This window comes from Aplysia californica, unplaced genomic scaffold, assembly GCF_000002075.1.
Source record: "Aplysia californica isolate F4 #8 unplaced genomic scaffold, AplCal3.0 scaffold00599, whole genome shotgun sequence".
Lineage (NCBI taxonomy): Eukaryota > Metazoa > Mollusca > Gastropoda > Aplysiida > Aplysiidae > Aplysia > Aplysia californica.
This window is the reverse complement of record NW_004797869.1, coordinates 257408-265748: the sequence shown is the minus strand read 5'-3', so window position 1 is coordinate 265748 and position 8341 is coordinate 257408.

Sequence of the window (8341 nt, the reverse complement as noted above, 5' to 3'; positions counted from 1 at the left end):
AGAGAGAGAGAGAGAGGGGGGGGATGCTGTTGCTATTTTGTTAGTTCCTCGATCAAGTTATGTCTTTCTTTCTGATTATTTTTCTTTCTCTTTTAAGCAGAGCAATTCACAACAAAAACGCACCTCCCACAATCCGGCATATAAATACCACTTTCATAATGTGAGCAAATAGAATGGTTGTGTTTGTAGGGGGTGGAGGGGGTGGTGGTGGCTATATTCACCAAAATTCGAAAAACCTGTCTGTCTGTCTGTCTGTCTGTCTGTCTGTCTGTCTGTCTGTCTGTCTGTCTGTCTGTCTGTCTGTCTGTCTGTCTCACACATAAACATGTAAACACATACACACAAACACACACGCACACACTCACACACACACACACACACACACACACACACACGCACACACACACACGCACACACACTCTCTCTCTCTTTCTCGCTCTCTGCCTTTTTCTTCCCTCCCCCCTCTCTCTCTCTCTCTCTCTCTTCCTCCCTCTCCCCCCCCTTCTCTCTCTCTCTCGCGCTCTCTCTCTCTCTCTCTCACGCACCGGGGGCTCTCGTGGCTTAAAGGTTAAGGTGTTGGCCTCTCATTCAAAAGTCCCTGGTTCGAGTCCGAGTAGCGACCAAAACATTTTCTTCTAAAAAATTGTCTCATTTCATCTCTTTTCGAGCTCTCTAGCAATGTTCTGTCGTATGTTTTCGTCTCCTCTTTCTGCCCCCTCCCCCTCACCTCCTTTGACCCCCTCCTCTGGGCTCCTGACTCTTTCTGCAGATTTTCTACTGCTACTCCTTGGCTCCTTCTTACTGCTGTCTTTCTGCCGCACCCCTGATCTTCTGGTAGGAAAGATCTACAACTAGCCAAGGCCAAGGGCGAAACATTCTCGGCCAAGGGCGAAACATCTTGAAGGGCCCGTGTGCAAGTCCCTTGATGGTTTAAAATCGATAAGAGCAGGCCGAAAAATTCAAAATTTCCTACCAACTGTCCTGCGTGCTCATATGATGGCCTTATGCAGTTGCCGTAAAACACTTACAAAAAACAACAACAACAAAACCCCCCCCCCCCAAAAAAAAAACAAGTGAAAAAACACACACTTTCTCTCATGTACACACGCTCTGTGGGTGGTTGGAGTGTGCTCTGGCGTGGTTTGCTCCTTCCTTCCTATCTGTCATCTCCCTCCCACTCCCTGGTCCCTCTTTTGCTGTATCATTTTCTCAACCCACCCCCATCTCTCTGTCTGTGTGTCTCACTGGGTGTCATTCCCCTTCTTTCTCTCTGTAGACAAACCCATTGCTTTCGTGAAAACGTATAAACTTTTGCCCTTTTATTTTCTTTATTGAGAGAATTTCGTCTTTCTTCCATTATACCATCCTTTCTTTTTTCTCTCCTTTCTCTCCTCTTTCCTTTCATTTCTCATTTCTTTTTCCTTTTTCTTTATTTCTTTCTTCGTTCCCTTTTCTTTCCTGCTTTCTTCTCCTTTTATTGTTCCTTCCTTCCTTCCTTCCTTCCTTCCTTCCTTCCTTCCTTCCTTCCTTCCTTCCTTCCTTCCTTCCTTCCTTCCTAATGAAGACATCACACGATTGATCGATTTTGGAGCATGCCCAATTTATGTTTAAAAATAAACAACTGAACTACAGAAACTCACACCAAATGCACCTGGCACGAATACGCAAATGTCATTCAAAGGTTCTAAATTCGACTTTTTTTGGTGGTAATTGCCTTCTTCAGTGAGATAAAAATAACGGAAAAAAAATTATTGTTGCCGGATGTTAATCTCTACGGTGCACGGCATAGATAATTGTACTCCTTGATCAATCACTGTCATGGCTGCCGCTAATTCTGGTCCACAATATCTTCGCTGCAAAGCGCGCAAAGGGTAAAAACATCATCCTGGTTATAGACGAGTGTTTGCGGCTCCTTTTCCTCCTTACTCTTCATTTGGCACAAACTTGGGTCGAGTTATGGGAGCCATAATGAGCCATTAATAGAATCTACGTAAGAGTGCCCGGTCTAAGTTTAATACATGGTGCAGCGTCTTGAGGCTTCTTTTGGCCAGTTGAGTGTTTGCCTCCTAATCGATATGGCATCGGATGTGGATGTGGGCGTCATCGATTTTAATTCTGGAAGTCAGAATCTATGAATTCTTATATCGTCATCGCATTCCACACTCGCCGAATCAATTTCAGGGGAATTCCAGATAAACCAGTATTCGAATAAATACAGGTAGGGGGACCGATTTGAACACTTTAAAAAAAAAGAAAAACACCAAGGAATAAAAGAACCAAAAACCACCCCCCCCCCAAAAAAAGACGGCGGTCTCGTGTAATAATGATGACGTTATGTGCTCGATGGAGAGATTAACAAATCAAGAATTATAGGATCCAGTTCTTAATTACACCCCAACCCTTTGCCGGCCTCATACTAAAACAGACAAAGATGAAAGTCTGATAATCTCTCCGATCCACCTAACCCTGTGTTGTATTCATTTTTTTTTCTTAAAATGCTAAAATTGTGTTTATCAGGGCGTAGCATTCCAAGAAAAACATAATATAAATGTTATATTAAAAAACAAACAAACCACTGATACTTTTCATGATTTGAAACTTAAGGAAAACTGACATTCAGACCTTGGTCATTGCACGAGCTCATTTTCTCGTTAGCGTGAGGAAGAATCTCAGTCCAGAGAGCAATTAGCCTTGTCGTGAGCGATTCATAGACAACAGGGATCACGTAACTAAAAGGAAAAGATCCATCTTCAGGCCAGTCAAATATGAATTTTCTTACAACTTTGAAAGGATTACTTGCTGACCAAGACCCATGGAATATAACGCTGGACTCAATTAAGTGTGGGTGGTTGGAAGGTGCCACTGGTTGGCCCTATTTCTTTGCTCTGCTTTTGTTTTTTCTGTTATAATAATATGTAGTTCATTCAGGGTCCGCTCCATAGTGAATAAGAAATACGTCCGATTCACGATCTAGGATAGTATAATTCAAGTCTATGGTTAACGCAAAGTCAAAGTTCTAGTGTGGTTCACAGTAAAAGGAAATGACTAGTGAAAGATAACGAGTGGTGAGTAGCCTCACCCAAAGTCACAGAATCAATACTTCTCGCTGCCTGTTTTATCACGCTTCCAATATCAAAGCAGGCCGCTCAAACTGTGTAAATTATAGGCGTTGTTTAGTTCTCGTGTACTGCAGTTGCTGAAACATTTGCTCAACGCGAGGGTGTTCCTGTATCAAGTTCAAGTATTTGATTTCTAAGAATTTCTCTCTTTTTGTGTTATTTCAACTCAGTGGTTTGTCTGGAGACGAAATGGTCTCCTCTGTGTCATGGGCCATTTTCTCGCTGATGAAACAATGATAATGATGACGAAAAAACTTGTTGATGTGTTTGATTAACGTAGGCAAACAATGCACTGGCGAGGCCGCTCCCAGGCCCACAATCAACACACGTGTGTTCTGGTGTCTCTTTCTTCCGTTTCACAATTTTGAAACGGTTACACGAGAGTTGCTAGTGAAAAATTAGTCTACACAGTCCCCGAAATAGTTTTGATTGCAGAAATAGGATCAAAGGAGAATTTCACTTACAGTTTTGTGTTCAACTGTCTCACGTGTTAACGTTTAGATAACGGATTTGAGGCCTACAGGACACTGAACAGAAACTACATGGTACCTAGTCGTTTGACGTTTTGACAACATAGACTTGGTCTATAATGAGATCCTAGATCGTGTACTGTGACGTATTTCCGGGTCACCGTGGAGCGCACAGTTTGTGACACAATCTGAGCTAAATGAAGGTCAGGTTGGGGGTGCCCCGCGCACTCGACCATAGAGAGACTTGATGTGTTTGGAAAAAAAAAAGACTTGGCGTATTGTCCTTTATTTGGGCTTAATTAATAGCTCCGCCCGTAGAGTGCACGCTTTGCAGGGTAACTTTTATAGTGAGCGAAGAACGGCGGCCATGAAAGGGCGCGATCTAGAAGTACATGAACAAATCTATGGTAGACAGAAAACTAGAGTGACTAATTGTATAATGCTTTGCACTTTTGTTTTTTTAAAAGTCTGACGCCCTGTTTTACTTGCTGAGATGATTTTGAGGTCGGAGCAGATTTGACCGAGTGATCAGAAGAAAGTTAATGGAGAAGACATTTTAACTCCCCCCCCCCCAACCAAATCAATTAAATAAATTTAGGAGGCCGGCTGCTTTGACCTACCCTATAGGGCCAACCCGGGGGAGAGGGATAAAGCATCCTGGCAGATACGGGGGGATAATCGATTAAAACCCCTCCCCAGACGGGACTCGAACTCACGTCTTCTGCATGCGACGTCGAAGCGCCTAACCGCTACACAACAGACAATAGCCAGTAAAGAGAGGGTAACAAGCAGAAGGAAGGAGGGAAGGAAACGGGAGAAAGAAGCATCTCGTGAAATCCGCCCTCCTCCCCTCTTCATCTTCTCTGCCCCCCCCCCCCCAACACACTGTCAAGGTCGAAATTTTCCGTTTTCAGCAACGTAATTGTGCCGGTGGGGGCGTACAACCGTAAGGTCTGACCTAAAGAAGTAAAATTAGTAATCTTATTGCAGACGAACAAAAATACGACTTGTGCGTAGCCTACCTACTGTCCAGTAAGGCCTTGGGAACGTTGTCGTAGAATCGGATTCTTTTGTAAATATTTGTATGAAACTGACGAAGTAATCAACGTGAACCATATAGCTGTACTGCATGCATTGTTTAAAGTACATGTCGTTGACGTGAACAGACAGACATCATTTCCTGACGAAGATTAGAAAACCATAAAAACTCTTTTCGTCCGTTTGTCATTTGTAAATGCAGAATTAAAAGCGAAAGCTCCTAAGACAGGATTATTCCGATTAAAAAATGGATAGAAATAGAGAAATGTGGGTAACCTAGATCAAACGGTGACGCTCGTCTTGTTTGTCTTTGCCAATGTAATCCGAAAAAGTGCTGTGGAAAACTTGTCGTCTCCTCGTCGGTTTCGCTCACAACGAGACTTTAAATAGGTCATCCTGTGATCTTTTCTTTACCTCAGCCATTTACAGAAACTCGATACAAACTGCTTGCGAAATTCTCGGAACAGAATAAAAGCTGGCTTGCAGAGCTCGAAGGGATTTAATGGTTTTTCGGTTACCTCTAGAGCAAGACGTGTAAAGAGTACACAGTCAGCGGAAAGAGAACAGCGTAATTTTACAACCGTCGGCTGTGATAGGCAGGTCGCAAACATTATGTGTTTGTAAAACAATTTTAGAAATTTGAGAATGAGAAATAGTGCGAATAGGACTTTATTCCCCCACAATGGTTGAAGCGTGACGCTACCGACAGGATTTCTGGCTGAAACTAATCGTGGATAGATCTATAAATTTAATTCCACATTATTTGAGCGTTGGAATTAGGAGTTCTTCTCAAACGTGTGATCGATCAGTTTTGAGCGACTGACACGATGGAGATGAACAGAAGCGGAGGACGGGGAAAGTTGCAGCGGTCAAGGGTTGTGAACAGTGAAGAAAATGATTTCATAGGTCACTTCTACAGGTCTGAGCGGGGACAGCACTCCCACCAGAGCTATCGTCATGGCACCCGGATATTTATGGATCCCCGAAACAAAGGTAGAGAAACATGTAATTGTACATTTGGTGGGGAGTGACGGGACAATCACTTTACGGCACGACATTTTGTCTATCTGTGACTACTTATGTCTTAGTGGGTAAAAATAAAGAATAGCCTCCATCCCCCCCTTTTCGAACTGTTTGACCTTGTGTGCAGCATCTGTGGTCACTGTGAGATTAACTTTATTGTGGGATTACAGTAATGTTTATCAGGAACAGGAAACAGTGGGTTGTGATCACAAGGTACTCGAACTCATTGAAGGGGTGCGCGGTTGGAGGGGGGGGGGGAGGTATGCTTTACTTTCAGCTCTTTGCGTGGGTTAGAAGCCTTATATCCTTTATCATCCTCTTCTCCTTGTGTTCTTTTTTCACTCTCTACGACATTCGTCTTATAAACTTTTTTTTTTTAACCTCATGCAGACCTCTCAGCATTTTTGTGGCGCTTTGATGGCCAGTGAAAAATCAGCAAGCAGACTATTTATTCTGGCCAACAAGCCAAAGTTTAAAGTAGCTAACATCCTGAATTCAGGTCTTAGTTTGAGTTGGTATTTAACTTGCGGCTATTTTGTTTCTATAATTCCCTCTATCAAGTTGTGTGACCCGGCAAAAAACTGGCAATACCACACAATGGACGTAGTGAGGATATATGTTCATTTCAAAAGCCTGTAGAGTCATGATTTCATATTTGTTCGAGTATTTGTTATGGTTTTCGACAGCTCAATGATGGAAATTAGAACAAAAATTAATAAACCAACAGTCAAACAGAAATGCAGTTGTGAGTTTACGAACTTTTACAAAAGATTTTCTCACTACCAAGGCCACCTGTTAAGTTAATAATTTAATGTTCTACACAAGTATTTTGCTTCAACCGAATGGTCATGAGACTGGGAACACAATTTTCCCCCAAACAATTTTACCAATAAATTTTAATAATTTTTTGCTCTTTTTGTTCCCATTGCTACCACATATACACCTTGAAACCAGGTGTACTTGTCGATGAGATAATAATAATTTGGGTTGGGCGTCAGAAATGCGGAATTTTGTAGCAAATGCATTCTTCTGTATGATGTTAGCAGCAGCAATCACGTTTTCATTGATATTGTACCCACATCCATGGGTTTCTTCGCTTTCTGTCCTTTTCGTCCTTTATTTTACCGTATTTCTTTATATTCTTTTTTTTTTACGATTTAAATACTTTTTCTATGCGGTTATCGGCGCTTGTGGTGTATCATTTAGGTGCTTGCCCGTATCATGCATAAGACCCCAGTTCGATTCCCGATTGGGGAGATTTTGACTATGTATTTACGTCTTATCGTTGGGGTGCTGTATACCCCTCAGCCGCAGCTATCCTTGACGGACAGTGTCTGAGTAGACCGCCTCCTAAATGACCTATATTGTGTCGATGAGGTGTAAAACGTCTACAATTCAATGTGGTTTTGTTTATCGCCTCCTCCCCTGCCCGGCGCTCTTTTCCTTTACCTTTCCTTTCCTTTTGAGATAGTGGACGAGATTTCTTTGTCACCTATCTTTGTTTTGTCTTGTGTGTTTTAGTAAATTAGCAAGCTTAATTCTTCCCATTCGCAAAGCTGACGATACAATAAAATGGCCTTAAAGTTGGGATTGTCATTTTGTGTCCCGTTATGAATTCACTTTTATCTTTGTTATATCTCTTAATTGTCCTTCTCTCTCTGCCTCTGTCTCTCCGTCTCTCTCTGTCTCTCTGTCTCTCTGTCTCTGTCTCTGTCTCTCTCTGTCTCTCTGTCTCTCTGTCTCTCCGTCTCTCTCTGTCTCTCTGTCTCTGTCTCTGTCTCTGTCTCTCTCTGTTTCTGTCTCTCCGTCTCTCTCTGTCTCTGTATTTGTCTCTGTCTCTGTCTCTCTCTGTCTCTCTGTCTCTCTGTCTCTCTGTCTCTCTCTCCTTCCCTCCCTCCCCTTTCCCTTCTACCATCCCCCCGTCTTTCTCCCTTGGTCCTTATCCCATTCGTCCACTCTCTTCCTATTTACCAGTCTCTCTCTTTGTCTGTCTCTCTCTTTGTCTGTCTGTCTGTCTGTCTGTCTGTCTGTCTGTCTGTCTGTCTGTCTGTCTGTCTGTCTGTCTGTCTGTCTGTCTGTCTCTCTCTCTCTTTCTCTCTCTCTCTCTCTCTCTCTCTCTCTCTCTCTCTCTCTCTCTCTCTCACACACACACATGTTGTTTCACCCTCTTTCACTCGAGGGCGGACTCTATTTTTGCTTATTCCCTTTTTAACGTCTTTTTTTTTTGCAGTGTCATAATCAGTTCCTGTGGCGAAAGTGGTTCTTGTTATACTGACTTGCAGTAAATAAAGCTCATCAGCTGCATAAGGAGCAGCAGCAGCACCATCATCACCAGTAGCAGTATCAACAACAACAACAACAACAACAACAACAACAACAACAACAACAGCAACCACGACAACAAAAACAACAACAACAACAACAACAACAACAACAGCAACAACAACAACAACAACAGCAACAGCGACACTCTCTCCACCACTATCACCACGACCGCTATCGCCATCTCAACATCAAAACAACAACAACAACAACATCATCAATAGCAAGAAAAAACCCCAAGGACAACGTCAACAAGAAGCATTGATAAGAATAATGGTACTAATAATAATGATAATAACACTAACAACAGTGGCGTCGGTCGCCTAGTGGTTGGGCAACCGGACTCGTAATCGTGAGGTTGTGGGTTCG